Genomic DNA, 20,227 nt, shown 5'->3' on the forward strand with positions numbered 1-20,227 from the left:
ATAAACATGCCAACTAAAGTAAAAACACACGCAATCACAGGCCAGATACAACATACGCATATACCTCCTTATCATCACCACCACAGACACACATACTGGCACCCGGATGCTGCAAACCGTCTTGACACAACCAACATACAGTAATGTACTCTGAATGTGAATTTGTCCCCCTGCTTTGCCCTGTCTAAAGTGATGCTCTGATGCCTCATGCTGATGCCATCTCAGCCTTGCAGATTAAAAGAAACACACAAAGGTTTCCTATGTATACTGTAGTACTACAGTATTATCTGTACACAATGAAAAAACACTGTAGTAAATACTACAGTAATGTCTGCAAAAACAATATTTTTTTTACAATAGTAATACTACAGTATTTTATTTGCATATACCCTGCCCATTCCCCTCCCCATATCTCAATTTGTGGCACCCATACAGTGCCTTCAGAAAGTATTCTAACCCCTTGACTTTTTCCACATTTTGTTATTTTACAGCCTGAATTTGAAATGGATTAAATGTAGTTTTTGTTGTCACTGGCATAGACACAATACCACATAATATCAAAGTGCAATCATGTTTTTTTGTAATGTTTACAAATGAGTTCAAAATGAAAAGCTCAAATATCTTGAATCATAGAGTATTCAACCCCTTTGTTATGGTAAGCTTAAATTATTTCAGGAGTACAAATGTGTATAACAAGTCACATAATAATAATAATAATGATTTTGAATGACTACCTCATCTCTACCGCACACATACAATTATCTGTAAGGTTCCTCAGTCGAACACAGATTCAACCACAAAGACCTGGGAGGTTTTCCAATGCCTCGCAAAGAAGGGCACCTATTGGTGGATTAAAAAAATAAAAAGCAGACAATGAATATCCCTTTGAGCATGGTGAAGTCACTACAAAGAAACAGGCATCCTTCCTAAATCAGTTGTCGGAGAGGAAGGAAACCGCTCAGGGATTTCACCATGAGGCCAATGGTGACTTTAAAACAGTTACTGAGTTTAATGGCTGTGATAGGAGAAAACTGGAGGATGGATTAACAACATTTTAGTTACACCACAATACTAATCTAAATGACAGAGTGAAAAGAAGGAAGCCTGTACAGAATAAAAATATTCCGAAACATGCAACAAGGCACTAAAGTAATACTGTAAAAAATATGGCAAAGCAATTAACTTGTGTGTTATGTGTTATGTTATGTTTAGGGCAAATCCAATACAACACATTGCGTATTGAGAGTTGCGTACATATGGAGAGTTGCGTACATCTCTCCATATTTTCAAGCATAGTGGTAGCTGCACCATGTTATGGATATGCTTGTAATCGTTAAGGATTGGGGTTTTTGCAGGATAAAAAGAAACAAAAGGGAGCTAAGCACAGGCAAAATCCTAGTCTGCTTCCCAGACACTAAAACAAAATAATATAAAAACATAACTGAAATAAAATAGAAATAAAAAACAACTATAATAACCTTGCAACTTATTCATGAGCGATTAAAGAAAAGCCGGGCGATGTGGCTTCTCTTTGCTCATTTGAAAGCATTGCGAGACAACAGCACGTTAATTGAGATAAGAGGCCCCGTAAAGAAAGAGAGATAGAGAGAGAGAGATGTAAAAAGACACAGATCACCATACAGTATCAAGACCCTTGATTGCACAGCGTGAAGTCATGAACTGGAGGGTTGCAGCAACTTTGACAACATTGACGATTACATCGGGGTGTAGGCCTACGCTAGAAAGGATTGCGTTATGATTGACGGTTGCCACTGGAGATCAATATGACTGAAAATTATGAAACTATCACTAATGAACGCCAATATCTGTAAGAAAGCCGAGACAAAATTTGACTTTCTCCTCCCTAACAAGCCAGGCGTGACTTTGACTGCCTATCTCACTGATTTAATCTCACTTCTATAAGTCTCACAATTGATTAGCTCACCTAATAGCACACAGGCCTGTGTTTTTAGATATTAATCTCAAAGTTGACTGAATGCATTATTAATAATATCCTAATATTGCATATAAAGCACTAAGAACTGAGATACCAAGAGCAGAGCTGAGAGAAAAAAACGATATAAAATATGGTCTAATGTGGGTTGCTTGTTTGCTTGTATGACCGCTCAGCCATCAATTATTCAAGCGAACAAATGGCCTAGGGCCTCACCGTGTTTTGCCAATTACAAACAGGCAACATGGACCGCTTTTGCCTCTGGATTCTCCCTCGCCACCTCACTCAGTGTGACACCTTCAGGGCCCCAAACACAGGCATCGTGGCCACAGATGGGGCAACTGTGGTGTCGAAAACAACCAAATCAAATGACAGCCAAATGTCAGAGCTAGCTTGTCTGACCCATAGCGCATGCAGATGTTGGATAACGTAACATTTCAGTAACAGGCATAGAGTTGTGAGTATTGTGTTCACTCAGTTATTTCTGGTGTGAAATGTCCCTCCCTCCCCCACACCTACCCCTGAGAGCACAAACATGCCACCTCACACACGTCATGTAACAGATATTGTTGTTGGATCATGATATTTTCAATACAATTGCTATACATCAGGGCTTGTATTTACGTCAATGGCTGCTTTGTATGTCAAGGAAATTCCAAGAGATCAAAACCATTGGCTCTCATATGCAGCAATGAACAGAGATGCCTTAAAGTCCAGGTAGCAGATAATGAACTCTATCAGATATCTATGTACTGTAGTTGATGCTGTATATTTACTGATATACTGTATATGGGTTCTAACCTCAAAAATTCTTTGTCAGTTTACAATTGTACAATTTATGCTCCCTGAAAGTAAAAACCACGAAGACTGCCGGATAGGCCCGAACGCAAGATCGTAATCTTGATGACTCACACGGTGAGGCTAGCTTTGCCTACTGTACAAGCTGGTGCGCACCAAGTTGTATTTCACGTTTTAGTCTGGAAAACAGCTGTGAAGAGTTTTCTACACATTTTTACAACATATTGACAAAATTACAATCTTTATAGATAAAAAAATCTAATTTAAACAATTACATGTGGGAAAATGTATTTGAGTGAACATTATCAAGCCAGCAGCAGATGAAACAGGAAGTTTCAGGAATTCTCCCTCTCTCTCTTCCTGTTTTTAGCTAGCCGCTATCACTGCCTAGCTGACTAGCTTCAGGATATTTACTAGCCATTACCAGTGACAAACTTGACTATATTATCGACATATGGCAGTACACCAACAAATTCTAGCTCACTTATTTTGCCAGTTAGAAAGAGAAACGCAATCGCTAGCTAGCTCCATACTACTAACCCACAAGTTATTATTATTATTTTATGACGGGTGAGCATGATATTTATTTCCTCACTGTGTGACAGTGACTGAGGGGCTTTGTGGGATTGTTTCTGAAGTTAGAGCTGATTTGGAGAGAACCTCAAACCCAACTTTTAGAACAATATTACAGTATTATAAAAATGTATTTAAGAGTGTGTAATTTGGGCATGTTTTCTTGTGGTGCTCTAGGTTACTGGCATTGAGAAATAGCTACTACATGGCCTTTAAATGGAGTTAATATCCTATACTGTATCTTTTGCCCAATTATCCTGTCTTTGTCTCTAATGACATCTCCTCCCAGTTTGCATCGGCCCGTCTTGCCCGGGGATGTCCTTGGGTGGGCTCGTGTGATAGGCCCATTGCATCAGTAATGTGTCGGCTGTGTGGACATGCAAATGACCAGGGGGCCGGATCAGTTTGCTAATTTGTGAAGGGACATTCTCATCATTTCAGACCCTGGGAATGCGAGAGAGAAGGAGGGAGAGAGACTGGGGGGAGGGGGGGGGGGGGGGGGGGGGGGGGGGGTAGAGGGAGAGAAAGAGAGGGATTCATCCCTCATTCCGTGAGTGAGGTGTTGGAGTGTGTGAGCAGAGCTACTATGAATCACTTCACATTCGGATACACAACAGAGGGATGGGACTAGAACAGCTGGCCCTATGATCACTATTGATTTTCTGTCTTTTGTTGTGTGTGTTGGGTGGGCGTATGTGTGTGTGTGTGTGTGTGTGTGTTTGAGTGGGAGTGGGAGAGAGAGAGTGTGTGTCTGTGTTTGTTTATGGAGTTTATACGGTACATACTAGAGCTGCTGTAATGTCTGTGGGAGCCTCGTGCTCCAAGGAAAACTTGTTTATGGAGTTTATACGGTACATACTAGAGCTGCTGTAACGTCTGTGCTCCAAGGCGAACTCCGTGTTTAGCCAATAGTCCTCGTCGGTATTAGATAGAAAGTCGCGGCCCCGCCCGCATGTGGGGAAAACAACCTATGGTTACATAGGCAACCCCATTGGCTCACAGCAAAAACATTTTTCAAGGCAATTTTCTTGTCTGCTTGTTTTAGTCAATTCCACAACTACATTTAAGAAAAGTACATCATGTCTAACGATTACTTTTCAACATTGCCTGCTCCAGAGCATTCTAACTACTTAGAAAAACGTAATACAGTATTGTAGGGCTTCCCTAATGCCCCTTTTCATGATGGTGCTAGCAGCCACGTGAGTGAGTGCTACCGACCGGAACATTAAGCTAGCCAAGACCAAAAACACAGACTGTACAGCTACAAGTAGTGAGGGGTGATAAAAACAGACTATACTAAACAAGTTAAATGTTTTACCTGTGATAAAAGGTTTTCCACACATAACTACGTGTAGCCTACTTTGACACCGGGTCCCCACGTTTCCCTCTCTCCCACACTGAATAGCTTGAAGTAACAGGCTCTATTTCTCTACGTGGGAGCATTACGAACCGTAGGTTGGGATTTTTGACAACACATTGAAAAACACAGCAGCTTTTTGGCATGTTTTGTTATTTCTGTATAAAAAAAATCAATGAAGAAAGTTGGCTCTTTTACACTGGGGATCAATGGGAAAGAATTTGTGTTTTCCCCTATTTGTGGGCATGGTCGGGGGGAATTCCTTATTATTACGTGAATATCGGCTTGGACTATAACCCAGTCTGAGAATTTTCTCTCGTGGACTTTTACCAGGAGACAGACGCACACCCTCGCTTTACACATACTCAAATTATTGACACTTGGACTTCTAGTTAAACCCTTAGTTAGACCGTATTGTACAGTCCTTTATTCACTGGTATTAACTTAGAAAGCACATAGTGGCTTCATAGATCCTAATTTACTGTCACGTTCCTGACCTATTTCTGTTAGTTTATGTGTGTTAGTTGGTCAGGACGTGAGGTTGGGTGGGCATTCTATGTTTTCTGTTTCTGTGTTGGTTTTTGGGTTGCCTGGTATGGCTCTTAATTAGAGGCAGGTGTTTGGCGTTCCTCTAATTAAGAGTCATATTTAGGTAGGCGTTGTCACAGTGTTCGTTGTGGGTGATTGTCTTCCGTGTCTGTGTCTGTACACCACGCAGGACTGTTTACGGTTTGTTCGGTTTGTGTAGTCTATGTTTCCTATTCGTGCGTTCTTCTTGTTTTATGTAAGTTCGTCGTCTAGGTCTGTCTACACAGTTTGTTGTTTTTGTTAGTTTAGTCAAGTTCGTGTTTTCGTTAATAAAATATGTCATTTCACTACGCTGCGCCTTGGTTCCCTCAATACTCCTCCTCTTCAGATGAAGAGGAGGAGGACTGCCGTTACAGAATCACCCACCAAGAATCCAGAACCAAGCAGCGTAATTTGGAGCAACGGGGAAGTATACAGGACTTGTGGAGTTGGGAGCAAATATTTAACGGAGAAGGACCATGGGCTAAAGTGAATCACCTTCCATGGGAACAGCTGGAGGCAGCTCGGAGAGTGGAGGAAAAGAGAGAGAGGAACCGGAGTTATGAGGGAACACGTCTTGCACGGAAGCCCAAAAAGCCCGTGAGTAACACCCAAAAATTTCTTGGGGGGGGGCTAAGAGGTAGTGGGCCAAGGGCAGGTAGGAGACCTGCGCCCACTTCCCAGGCTTACCGTGGAGAGCGGGAGTACGGGCAGGCGCCGTGTTACGCAGTAGAGCGCACGGTGTCTCCTGTACGAGTGCATAGCCCAGTGCGGGTTATTCCACCTCCCCGCACTGGTAGGGCTAGATTGGGTATTGAGCCAGGTGTCATGAGGCCGGCTCAACGCGTCTGGTCTCCAGTGCGTCTCCTCGGGCCGGCATACATGGCACCTGCCTTACGCATGGTTTCCCCGGTTCGCCTACATAGCCCGGTGCGGGTTATTCCACCTCCCCGCACTGGTCGGGCAACCGGGAGCATTCAACCAGGTAAGGTTGGGCAGGCTCAATGCTCAAGAGAGCCAGTACGCCTGCACGGTCCGGTATTTCCGGCGCCACCTCCCCGCCCCAGCCTAGTACCTACAGTGCCTACACTACGCACTAGGCTACCAGTGCGTCTCCTGAGCCCTGTTCCTCCTCCACGCACTCTCCCTGTAGTGCGTGTATCCAGTTCGGTGCCTCCAGTTCCGGCACCACGCACTAAGCCTCCTGTGCGTCTCCAGAGCCCTGTACACACTGTTTCTTCTCCCCCTACTAATCCTGATGTGCTTGTCCTCAGCCCGGTGCCACCAGTGCCGGTACCACGCACCAGGTATAGAGTGGGCTTTGAGAGTCCAGTGTGCCCTGTCCCTGCTCCCCGCACTAGTATGAAGGTGTGTGTCCTCAGCCCGGTGCCTCCAGTTCCGGCACTACGCACCAGGTCTACAGTGCGCCTTATCCGGCCAGAGCCATCCGTCTCCCCAGCGCCATCTGAGCCATCCGTCTCCCCAGCGCCATCTGAGCCATCCATCTCCCCAGCGCCATCTGAGCCATCCGTCTCCCCAGCGCCATCTGAGCCATCCGTCTCCCCAGCGCCATCTGAGCCATCCGTCTCCCCAGCGCCGTCTGAGCCATCCGTCTGCAATGAGCCTGCAAAGCCGCCCGTCTGCCATGAGCCTGCAAAGCCGCCCGTCTGCCATGAGCCTACAGAGCCGTCCGCCAGACAGGAGCCGCTAGAGCCGTCCGCCAGACAGGAGCCGCTAGAGCCGCCAACCAGACAGGATCCGCCAGAGCCGCCAACCAGTCAGGATCCGCCAGAGCCGCCAACCAGTCAGGATCTGCCAGAGCCGCCAACCAGTCAGGATCTGCCAGAGCCGCCAACCAGTCAGGATCTGCCAGAGCCGCCAACCAGACAGGATCTGCCAGAGCCGCCAACCAGACAGGATCTGCCAGAGCCGCCAGCGAGCCATGAGCAGCCAGAGCCGTCAGCCTGCCATGAGCGTCGAGAGCCGTCAGCCTGCCATGAGCGTCGAGAGCCGTCAGCCTGCCATGAGCGTCGAGAGCCGTCAGCCTGCCATGAGCGTCGAGAGCCGTCAGCCTGCCATGAGCGTCGAGAGCCGTCAGCCTGCCATGAGCGTCGAGAGCCGTCAGCCAGCCATGAGCGTCGAGAGCCGTCAGCCAGCCATGAGCGTCGAGAGCCGTCAGCCAGCCATGAGCGTCGAGAGCCGTCAGCCTGCCATGAGCGTCCAGATTCGTCAGTCAGCCATGAGCTGCCCTTCAGCCAGAAACGGCTATATACCCAGAACTGCCCCTCAGTCCAGAGCTGTCTCTCTGTCCGGAGCTGCCCTTCAGTCCGGAGTTGCCCCTCTATCCTGATCTCCCTCTCTATCTTGAGCTACCTCTATATTCTGATCTATCCCTCTGTCTGGTGCTATCCCTCTGTCTTGATTTATCTATCTGTCCCGGTGCTGTCCCTGTCATGGATGTTACTAAGAGGATTTTGTGGGGGTAAGATATGGGTGGACATTTTTAGGGGTAGATGGAGGCTAGGATTGATTATGGTGGGGTGGGGACCTCGCCCGGAGCCTGAGCCACCACCGTGGTCAGATGCCCACCCAGACCCTCCCCTAGACTTTGTGCTGGTGCGCCCGGTGTTCGCACCTTATGGGGGGGGTTATGTCACGTTCCTGACCTATTTCTGTTAGTTTATGTGTGTTAGTTGGTCAGGACGTGAGGTTGGGTGGGCATTCTATGTTTTCTGTTTCTGTGTTGGTTTTTGGGTTGCCTGGTATGGCTCTTAATTAGAGGCAGGTGTTTGGCGTTCCTCTAATTAAGAGTCATATTTAGGTAGGCGTTGTCACAGTGTTCGTTGTGGGTGATTGTCTTCCGTGTCTGTGTCTGTACACCACGCGGGACTGTTTACGGTTTGTTCGGTTTGTGTAGTCTATGTTTCCTATTCGTGCGTTCTTCTTGTTTTATGTAAGTTCGTCGTCTAGGTCTGTCTACACAGTTTGTTGTTTTTGTTAGTTTAGTCAAGTTCGTGTTTTCGTTAATAAAATATGTCATTTCACTACGCTGCGCCTTGGTTCCCTCAATACTCCTCCTCTTCAGATGAAGAGGAGGAGGACTGCCGTTACATTTACCAAGTATAGCTTTGTACCATTTGCCAGTTGTGTTGTATTCTTCCAGGTTAGCAGGCCACCAGTTAGTATTGTTAATCAACATGATTCTTCTTAGTCAATTGTAGTTTAGTAGAACAGGTCAGTAAAGTAAAGCCTTAACAAATGAGTGACGTCGGAGGCTCAACCTACTGTTCGCAGGTCAGGTGGTAGCATGCATGGTCTGACTATTGACTCAAGTAGTGGGATAGGGGTGCGCAGGCTGGTGGAGGTGCAGTGCAGGCTTTTGTTTCCAGCCAAGCAATAACACACAAGATGACTAATTGATTGGTAGAATCAAAGATGATTTGTTGTAGATTAGTTAGTAGAACCAGGTGTGTCACTGCTGGGCTGGAGCAAAAGCCTCCACCCACACCAGCCCACCCCTGTCCTAGACCAGAGGTTCCCAAACTTTTTCTCTCAGGCCCCCCTTCCATCATTGGGGAACAACCCGCACCCCTGTGTCCGCCACGTCTATTTCTATGGGCACAAGCACTGTTCATGACACAAACTGTTCACACCTCTCTTGTTGGCGGAGAGAAACGTTTGCGGGTTTAAAGCTTATCACCTGCAATTCTATACATATTGCCATGTCTCATGTGTATTCATGTGATATTTGAGTGACTCAAACATTACGACAAAATCTATGGGCTAGAAAAACCTGGCAAAAAAACGTTAGCTGACATGGGCTAATTGATCTGGACAAGTTATAAATAGCTCTCTAAGGTATGCAATGACTGACACGACGGAGAAAACTGATGATGCACGACCAAATTTCGAAATTGCACCTTGTACATTCCACTATTACAATTTTCAAGGGTAAGTTGAAAGCCGGACAGAGGGGTCGACCCCCCCCCCCCCCCGTGTTTAGTCTGAGTCACGTTCCATACATACTCTTGTCTTAATGATGGTGTTACTGATTTTAAGTGAAGTGTGTGTTTTAAGGGAACACACTGATCAGGCAGACAACCCGGCTGTTTTTTTTGTAGAACCAGTGTAGCTGAGTGAACGAACGCGACACAGCTAAGGCTGGAAATAAGATGGACCTCCTGCCTTCAGGGGACAGCTGATCTGTTGAACAGAATAGCAATGGGCTCTTGATAATGCCACTGCACCCAGGCCTACGGCACAGGCACATTAGTGGCTGCTATTGCACTGCCAAATGGCACATTCTCTTCCCAGCCTCCTCAATGGCTTTCTATGGGCCCTTCCTCTACAATGGCTGCTGTTGTCATGGGAGCACCTGACCAGGGGCGATCTCCAACGCAGTCCGAACGTTCCGAGTCAGAGCGAGAGCCTCTGAACCGGCGACCTCCGAATTCAAGAGCTGTGAGTGGGCCGAGATAGCGACAACAAAAAAGCCAAAGACCAAGCCATTATTGTTCGCCGTCCGTTTTTTGATCACTTTATGTTTTTTTCCCTCAGTTCGTTTGTTTTTCTGCCTACGCGCCCAAACATTTCCAGATATTTCTCTGATAAAACGGCTCAATCTTGTGGCTTATCTCCCTCTTCCAATAAAGAGCTTCGACACACTTCAAGATGCTTCAATCTGATGGAGTACTTTTCTCACCCTCTCTTTTTTTTTTCAAACAAATCAATAGCCAGCCCATAGTTTAGCCTTTCATAGGAAAGATTACAGAGAAATAGCTATTAGGGGCTTAGCGCTATCAATTCTTATATCGCAAAGCCACTTAAGGGCCTTGGCACTCTTGGTTGGGATTCTGGACCTGGCGCGCCACTGCACTGCAGAGAGGCAATGTTATCAAGTTCAGAGATTCACCGTGCATCACACATCCGAGAGCATTGCTCTGAGCGCCCCTATAGAAGGAGACTTCCTTAAAACAACAATGCGGCAAGACAAGAAAAGGACAGAAAAACAACCAGCCCCAAAAGCACTCCAATTGGCTTTTCACTGTTATTACAGCCCATCATCAAGACAATGGCCGCCTCTCTTGATACCTTCCCAGATTGAAGCTTCCTTCAAAATGGCCTCTTATGTCGGAGCATATGTGTGTGATTGGAGCGAGCAGCAGGATGCCTGGCTCGGGCACCCGAGGAATCAAAATAGCCAGTGTAATCAGTGAAATATAAAAAGCAAGCCACCGCCGCTGCTCCCTTTTAAAGATACCACACTGTGGGGATGGAATTCAGGCAGGCAGCCCCATGACCCAAGCACCACATAGCTAATGCTAAGAGGCTAGCGCTCACGTTGTCAAGGGTCACACCATTGGCTTTCAACTCGGCTGCTCAGCTATGCAGCTTTTCAGCACACCACACATGACTGCTAGCGCTCGTAGCAGGGGTGGCAATAGAGGCACAGCGAGTCATTATGTGGAACACATGCATTGGCAAAGCTTGTTGCTATCCCTAGCACAATTAGCTGCCCAGCAAAATGGCCACCTCAGCTTTCATTAGCTTGCAGAGTGATGAAAGGAAACCTGAATAGCATATATTGGGGGAATATTGGCATCAGTTCCTCCCTCTTTAAAGAGTTTTCTTTTGTCAACTTTTTGTGGTAGACTTAAAACCGTAAGTTCATTAGGATGTTTGTTGTTGTTGTTTTGAGGAATAATTGCCAAGGCTTATTTGTTCTGTATTTCTGGCACTGAAGCTTTGAATAGAATAGGATGATTACACACAATTTATTTTATAGGACTACAAGTATTGGGATAGGTATTCTGTGACTCTCTCTCTCCCTCTCTCTCTCTCTCTCTCTCTCTCTCTCTCTCGTTTTAAAATGATGTTGAGTTAAAAATGAGACCTAAATGATCACCAAGAAAAAAAATTGTGAGGGGTAAAATGAGGCTCCCTGAACCGCACGGTGGGCGGGAATACCATGCACTGTCAATCATTTACAGATTTACCCCAATGAACACTCCCATATGGACCAAGTAGAGCCTCTATTGGTTTAAACAGATCAATAACTTGCCACGCGTGGTAATCCTACTTAAGGAAGGTTTCATACAAAAGGCAAGTGAAACGATCATCAAACTTAGCCCTGCATTTCTACCTCAATAGCCCTTTGTTCCTCCTTTGGCTGATATCTCATTCAGTTACTGTATTCTCACATTCTTCACTCATGTTGATTGTAGTCAAAGTCTTTGGCACTCAGGTGGTGATTGGCTATACTGATCACCTCATCCGCTGGCCCGTTGACTTGCTCACTTGCTCTCATGTGGGCAGGGGGACGATGACTTCCTGTTGACAGGGTGACCGTGTCGACACTCTGCTGGGGGTCATGGTTGTGTGGTTGACAAACGAGGTCATCACCCCCTCCCCTCTCTCATAAACACATACAGTGACAGGTCATGCTGTTGCTGGGTAGGATTTCTATCTAGCTATGTATGCCCCTTTGAGAAATAATTGCAGATCATACTTCAGTCACTTTGTCTTATTTCCGAAGGCAGCCACAATATGGTACGCAGCAGGAACTCCATGGTCTCAGGTATAGAATACATTGACAGAGGAGCAATAATAAAGAACAGTATAGATCTTGTTACTCTGAAACGAATAGGCTACTCAGACAGTAGCCACCAACTTGTGCCATCGGTGAGCTCTCTGGATAGCAATATTCCAGGTTTGCAATTGAAATCTCTCCGTTTTGATAGAGCTCTCATTATACAGTGGAGAATGGCAATATCAAGGAAGTCTATGGAAAATGGTGCCCTAGAGCAATATACCACGCTAGCATCATGGCACCGGCACAAGATTGGTGTGTTTGGTGTAGGGGGAGAAGGGATGAAATAAGCCCAGTCTTTTCCCAACAGGTCTATAAATGAAATTAGATGTTTGAAAGACTTCAAAGGGGTGTCGAGGTGTTGTGATCCATGATATTGGGAGATTTAATGCTATCTCTGGGATGCTTAGGCTGCTGCATTCTGCAATCCTGGCTTGAACTGACCCCTCGGGAACAAGGCGTGTGTGTGCGCGTGTGTGTGTGTGTGTGCGTGTGTGTGTTTGTGGTCTTACTGGACTATCATACACTCCACTGCCCAATGGACAGAGAACCTGGCTATAGCTGCGCATTTTCTTTGCCCCTCCCACCCCCATCACCCACCCTCCTCTCATCACACCCACCTCCCTCCCCCAAGAGACCACCCCGTTGAAGGAGCTTTTTGGATTTTGAAGCAGGCATCCAGCTGGCCGGCCCTCTCTTTCTCTCATTCCGCCCGCCTGCCCATCACTTTCTCTGGCTGGGGATCGACAGCAACACCCGTGCTGTGATAAGGACAGCTGGTCCGCGCTCTCTCAAGGCTCCAGAAGGTGAGAAATCTGCGATACCTTTCATAGCACATTAGCCTCATTTTGGTGGCAGAGAGAAAGGGGGAGGCGGAAAAAGGAGGCCATTATTTTCATTAGGTTGAGGTGATCTCCCTCCTCTCCAAGTCTTCCATCCCAACCCCCCTTTTTGGTTTCTTATTCCCATTGATGGAGGGGCGTGCAAATATTTATCATTGTGATATGTCAATTACAGTGATGGGGTTGTCCACTCGAGCATTCCCTCTGTCAATAGATGACAATACATCTGTAGCCAAGTGATTAGGCTGTTTTTCTACTTCTCTTATTCGCGGGAATACACACACAAACACTACCATCGGTATACAATACTGTGCATTTCTATACAGTAGCTTGCAGTAGCATCTGTTCACTGTTGACGATCAATCTCTCCTTTAGAAGTTTCAATGTTTACCCCATATCCCTACTTTATCTCTGGATTGATGTATTTAACATTATCCACGCAAACACAGATAGTCAAAGCAGATGTTGTTCCATATACAATAGCAGGCAGTCAAACTGTGTCCTTATCCCAACACCCACTGGCTCCAAGCAGCACCAACCGCTTTCAATGCAGAGCAAAACACGGTCTAATACAGACACATTCAGCAGGGGGGGGAAAACGATGAAATCCATTGCAAATACAGATTACTTATTTCTCTTAGCGTTTAGTTGCTTGTTCAGTCCAGCAAGATATCACACAGACATTAGTCGGAGACAGCTAAATGGGGAAACCGAGGGCTATAGCAAAGTTTGCTGATGTGAAAATAACAGATCAACTTGGGCGAGGAAAACAACACAACTTTTTTATCTGACGGCAATACTTTTTAAAACGTGGTCGACAAGGAGACTGGTCAATGGCTCGCCGTTTGAGTGAATCGCTGAGAGGTTCTCCCGTCAATATCGTGTCAAAGCTCATTTGATTAGCGTCCTGACGCCGGTAGCATCACAGCTAATCCCTTCACCATGTCTCCGCCGGGCCGGGCCCTTGGCATTCCAACGACGGTTGTCAGTATGCGCGGGACGTCTCGGATCAGTGTTGATTGAATCATTTTCCAAACAGGAAATGATAATTACAAGAACTGGTGGCTTTGCACATTACACAAGTGCTGCTTCATGACTTCGGAGCCAAACGGGTGGTGCCATTATTTAAGCAGGCTGGCCAGCTCTTAATCTATTTCCAGGATTTCCGAGGCTTCAGCAATCCAGGGATTAGACGTTTTTGCACAGATTTAGCCCCCCAAACCCTTCACACACGCACGCACGCACGCACGCACGCACGCACGCACGCACGCACGCACGCACACACACACACACACACACACACACACACACACACACACACACACACACACACACACACACACACACACACACACACACACACACTATAACACACACACTCTAACATACACACACATACAGACATACTGTACCACTATAACACACTACTAACAGTATGGGACTGGTGCAAACACAGAGATGCACATATACACATACGAACACACTCAGAGGTTACACTATGTGGCAAACACAACTTTGTGTGTCAGAGGCATGTGCATTTTGCTAACTGTTTTTTCAGGGTCTTAAAATGGTTGGTTTAGTCTCTAGACGCACGAGCAAATTGTTAAATGCTGTATATAGTGTGTTTTTTGTAAACAACAATGGGATTAACCACCCTCTCACACACCCTCTCACACACACTCTCACACACCCTCTCACAAATCCTCTCACACACCCTCTCACACACACTCTCTCACACACTCTCACACACCCTCTCACACACACTCTCACACACACTCTCACAGACACCCGTGTCCGTGAGGCCGTGTCCATGTTCCTTGAAAACCCATTGTTGAGCTCCACCTGTTTTCTGGCTCGGATGACGAGATGTTTCGATCCATAGTTCTTCCTTGACAACTGGAAGAAGTTACAAGTCCAATTGTAAAAGCTTTGTCCTACCTGTTTCAGATTGCCTTATTGTCATACTACAACGTAGCAGAAAAGCGCCAATACAGCAACACCTAAAATCCGCAAGTATACAAACGCTTGCTGACGCATTCCTCTGAAAGCTGTTATCGATCAACAATGAGTGCAAAAGGAGATATCATAGCATGGCCAAGATTCCCAACGTTATCAGAGCATGACAATCCAAGATGCTTTGGTTTCATTTCTAGACAGGATAATTTTTATTTTTATTTTGTATTATTTCACCTTTATCTAACCAGGTAAGCCAGTTGAGAACAAGTTCTCATTTACAACTGCGACCCGGCCAAGATAGAGCAAAGCAGTGCGACAGAAACAACAACACAGTGTTACACATGGGGTAAACAAGCGTACAGTCAATAACACAATAGGGAAAAAAAGAAAGTCTATATACGGTGTGTGTATGGATAAAATCCCATACAGTTGATCACCAAACACTGCACCAATACCCACAATCACCCTTTTTAAGATGTTCGATGTTAAGACATCCCCTTAATGGTGTTTGTTTGAAGCAGGATTTCAGGGGGGGTGATGTAGGTGTCAATACGTGGTCTATTACACAGGAATAGAGGGGGGTTTATGGGCCAACAGCTGCCTAGACTGGGGGCAGTGCTAGGGGTCAGGGGTCAGGGAATGTGACATGGCCATGAGGGTGACAACAGGCCTTAAGGCTGTAGGCCATAAAGAGGACAGAAGAGGAAGGCTGAATACGCTTTGTACTAGAGGTTGACAATGGAACAGGACTCCTGTGTGTCTTGCAGGTCCCGCGGGATTCTTGCAGGAATGGGAGGAAAATTCGAGAGTCAAGTTCACGTCAGGACGGGACAAGAAGAAAATGTCCACATTTCTTTGTGTGTTATAAGCAGTTTCAGAAGGACATATCGTTTTGAATGTTTTTTCGCCCTGCCCCTCCTCCCAACAGAAATACATGTTCTTCAGTATTCATTTACTATAAAAAAATAAATGATGAAAGGTCTTTATCAGCTGGGCAGGCAACGAAAGGTAGCTAGCTAATGTGAGCATGCAGTCCAAAATGGGGTCGTTGCCATAGAAACTCAACACAGCAGAGTGTATGAAGCGGGGACAGACAGACGAGCAGCTGACGGAAGAAGTTATTTCAGATTTCTGCGCTTTAAAAGTAACAAGGGACGGGAGTTATTTTTATCAGGACAGGACAGGAAAGTTGTCGGGGTTATAGAACTTTTGCAGTATCGGGACAGTACAGGAAAATAATTGCCAGGACAAGACAGGACAACCTCTACTTTGTACTATCTGTAATTACCTGCTCTGACCCCACCGCCACCCCAAACCATCACCTTGAGCGCTACAGATCTGCTATCTTAATATGACCCTGTTTCTCACAGCAGGAAAATAATCCTGCAGCAACAGGAAATGGGAATTATTATGTGAATTATAATTAATGGACATTTTTGTAGGGGTTGATACATTTTTCGTTAGTGCAAATCAAGTCTGACATTTCAAAGTTGAAATTACAATCTTTAGAAGCCTTTTTTAAACCCTGAAATACACTACAATTAGAAAACATTAAGAACACCTGCTCATTCCATCACAGAATCCAGGTGAAAGCTATGAACCCCTATCGATGTCACTTGTTAAATCCACTTCAATCAGTGGATTTTTAAGCCTTGAGACAATTGAAACATGGTTTGGGGGGGGGGGGCAGCATGTAAACATACACACTCGGTTGCCCTCAATCTCTCTCTCTCTTTCATTCTCTTTTTCTCTCTCACTCTCTTTCTCATCACATACCCATATATATATATACACACACACACACACACATACACGTTGATGGTAAATTTAGGTGCCAGGTGGATCCGATTTCCAGTTGGGCAGCTTTCTGGGCAGTCCTCACCTCTGGGGGTTCACACAACACTGTCAACAAGGTCAGGGTGTCCAAAACATTATTACACCTTGCCAGGGGGACAGGGACAGGACTGCCATAACCTTCCCTCTCCAAGCTAATCATGGAACAGCTAATGCTTGTGGCTGTCCCCTCTGAGAGATATCCTCTCAGCCGGCCGCAGAGACACCGAAGGCTTTGGAGGGGTCATGAACATCAGAGCCAGACGCATCAGAAGGACTCTCTTCTGTTGGCTCTGGAGGGTGGACGGTGGAGTGTTAGATGTCATATTTGCGCCCGTATTGGAATCATCACTCAGGGATGTGAAGATTCAAAATGGAGGGGGATTGGACATAATTGTGTTGCTCTGAACAGAGATAAAGTAGCTATGATGTTGAATTCAAAGAGCCTGGCCCTTGAATCAAGTCTAAACCGCAATGCTCAGTTTTTCTCAATAAAACAATTGAATAAAACAAGCATTTACATAGGGCTGTGTTGAGGGATTCAATACTTATCACACACTGATATTGTGTATACTTGAATTAAACCTCCAGGGAAGCAAATTTAATGCAAACCGATAATACAGTGAAACTCCTTGTCGAATCAAACCTCTGTATCCGGCAAGCTCAGATGGGAGGCGATCTCTATCTGAACATGTCATGACTCGCCTGATGGGATCCTCAGAGTGGAATAATGTGCTCTGACAAAGAGTCCCCCAGCAACGCTCCTATTTCCCATATCTCCAGACCTACCTGGTGGTGAACAGGGAAAGTTTGAGTTTGACCGTGATCTGTTCGGGTTGGGGCACGTGCCCGAGAAAAAGAAGCGCCAAAGGCTTGGTTATCAGGGCATTAAACCAAGATTTAGATAAGCTTATATGATTAAAAGGAGAAGAAAGACGGCTTCAATTAACAAATCCCTTCCGACGTTTTTGCCAATATTTGTTTAAGTATGTTGTGTCTGGGAGGTAAGCCGCTTGATACCATTTGCAAATATTTGCACTTTCGTCATTGGAATGTCTCATTGAGGAATATTGCATGTTCTTTCACTAAGGATGGCATGTGTTTACATGTATTAAATAGTTGAAGTCATTTGAATCATACAGTTGAAGTCGGAAGTTTACATACACTTAGGTTGGAGTCATTAAAACTCATTTTTCAACCACTCCACAAATTTCTTGTTAACAAACTAGAGTTTTGGCAAGTCGGTTAGGACATCTCCTTTGTGCATGACACAAGTCATTTTCCCAACAATTGTTTGCAGACAGATTATTTCACTTATAATTCACTGTATCACAATTCCAGTGGGTCAGAAGTTTACATACACTAAGTTGACTGTGCCTCTAAACAGCTTGGGAAATTCCAGAAAATGATGTCATGGCTTTAGAAGCTTCTGATAGGCTAATTGACATAATTTGAGTCAATTGGAGGTGTACCTGTGGATGTATTTCAAGGCCTACCTTCAAACTCGGTGCCTCTTTGCTTGACATCATGGGAAAATCAAAAGAAATCAGCCAAGACCTCAGAAAACAAATTGTAGACCTCCACAAGTCTGGTTCATCCTTGGGAGCCATTTCCAAACACCTGAAGGTACCACGTTCATCTGTACAAACAATAGTAAGCAAGTATAAACACCATGGGACCACGCAGCCGTCATACCGCTCAGGAAGGAGACGCGTTCTGTCTCCTAGAGATGAACGTACTTTGGTGCGAAAAGTGCAAATCAATCCCAGAACAACAGCAAAGGACCCTGTGAAGATGCTGGAGGAAACAGGTACAAAAGTATCTATATCCACAGTAAAACGAGTCCTATATCGGTATAACCTGAAAGGCCGCTCAGCAAGGAAGAAGCCACTGCTCCAAAACAGCCATAAAAAAGCCAGACTACGGTTTGCAACTGCACATGGAGACAAAGATTGTACTTTTTGGAGAATTGTCCTCTTGTCTGATGAAACAAAAATAGAACTGCTTGGCCATAATGACCATCGCTATGTTTTGAGGAAAAAGGGGGAGGCTTGCAAGCCGAAGAACACCATCCCAACCGTGAAGCGTGGGGGTGGCAGCATCATGTTGTGGGGGGTGCTTTGCTGCAGAAGGGACTGGTGCACCACAAAATAGATGGCATCATGAGGAGGGAAAATTATGTGGATATATTGAAGACAATATATTGTAAACAAACGACACAGGGGCTTTCCCGCGTTGCCTCTTTAGAAAGTTGAAGGAAAATACGAACCACTGATACATTTTGTTTATGTCTTAGGCATGTAATGTTCCAATAAGTTCAATATATATTTAGTTGATTTCCTACTAAGTTCCAATACATTTTTTTATATTATTGATGTAACGATCGTCGTCTTCTTCGGACGAGGAATAGGACAAATCGGACCAAAATGCAGCGTGGTATGTGTCAATGTTAAATTTATTATAACTGAACACTAAATACAAAATAACAAAAGTGAAACAATGAAAATCGAAACAGTCCTGAAAGGTGAACACAACACAAAACAGGAAACAACTACCCACAAACACAGGTGGGAACAGGCTACCTAAGTATGGTTCTCAATCAGAGACAACGATTGACAGCTGCCTCTGATTGGGAACCATACCAGGCCAAACACATAGAAAAACAACACACAGAACAAAACATAGAATGCCCACCCCAACTCACGCCCTGACCAAACCAAAATAGAGACATAAAAAAGGAACTAAGGTCAGAACGTGACAATTGAATTCTGTTTTAATGTCTGGATTCCACGATTCCGTTTACGTTCTCCACATTGCGGATTTTATAGGATAATAATGTTTCTCCAAGCACAATGAATTGTCTGATTAGTGATACCACAAATCATTCTAAAGCTTTAAATTGCTTTCAGAAACCACAAAGACAGTTATTTCATGCTAATGTTCTTTAGAAGGTGAGCTAATGTGAACGAGCTAGCCATCCTCTATCACCTCAATATGACCCGTGCTGAAATGTCACCCAAGGCCACCCCGAGCTATCACTCTGAAATGAGTTTACAACACTTTTGTGTACAGTGCGTCGGTATCTTATTAGCCTGCCAATATGGTGATGCTCAGTCTCCTGGGGCAATGCTTCTCCCACAGACGTTTGTAATCTCCACTGACACAGTCCCTGTCCATTGTTTCTCCCAGCATTGTTTGGCTGCCACATCATCGATGAGATAGACCATGGACATGCCACTTACAATGGGCCTCTCCTGATTAGCCTAGCACAACCCCCCCACACACACACACACACAAAGAATAGTGGGCCATATACCCCAGCCTACAGTCTCGCAGCCTTGCTTTAGGAGTGCATCTCAAGAGTTGCTTTTCAGACTATTAAAGCCTAATTAACAGGCCTGGTGTTGAAGGGTGATAACCACTAAACAGCAATCATCGGCTAGAGTGACACTCAATAAAGAGCCACTCTACACTACAGCCTCCTCTCACACTGACCATAGATCATAGACACAGAGATAGAGAGAGACAGACAGATAGACAGACCAAGGGGGACACCCATCCTTGTCCCCGAGTCAGGCCTGGACTTGAGAGGACCCCAGTCAGGAGATCAGAAGACCCTATCTGTTTTCCTGGGGTACCAGTGAGTGGCTCCAAAGCAGGGCACACAGAGGCCCTCGGCGAATCCTGGAAGTGAGATGTTAGAGAAACAGGTTTTTGGCACCGGCCTAAAAGCACTGAGCCTCCGCCAACAAGCCTTT

Source organism: Salvelinus namaycush, chromosome 36 (genome assembly GCF_016432855.1).
Source record: "Salvelinus namaycush isolate Seneca chromosome 36, SaNama_1.0, whole genome shotgun sequence".
NCBI classification, from domain to species: Eukaryota; Metazoa; Chordata; class Actinopteri; order Salmoniformes; family Salmonidae; genus Salvelinus; species Salvelinus namaycush.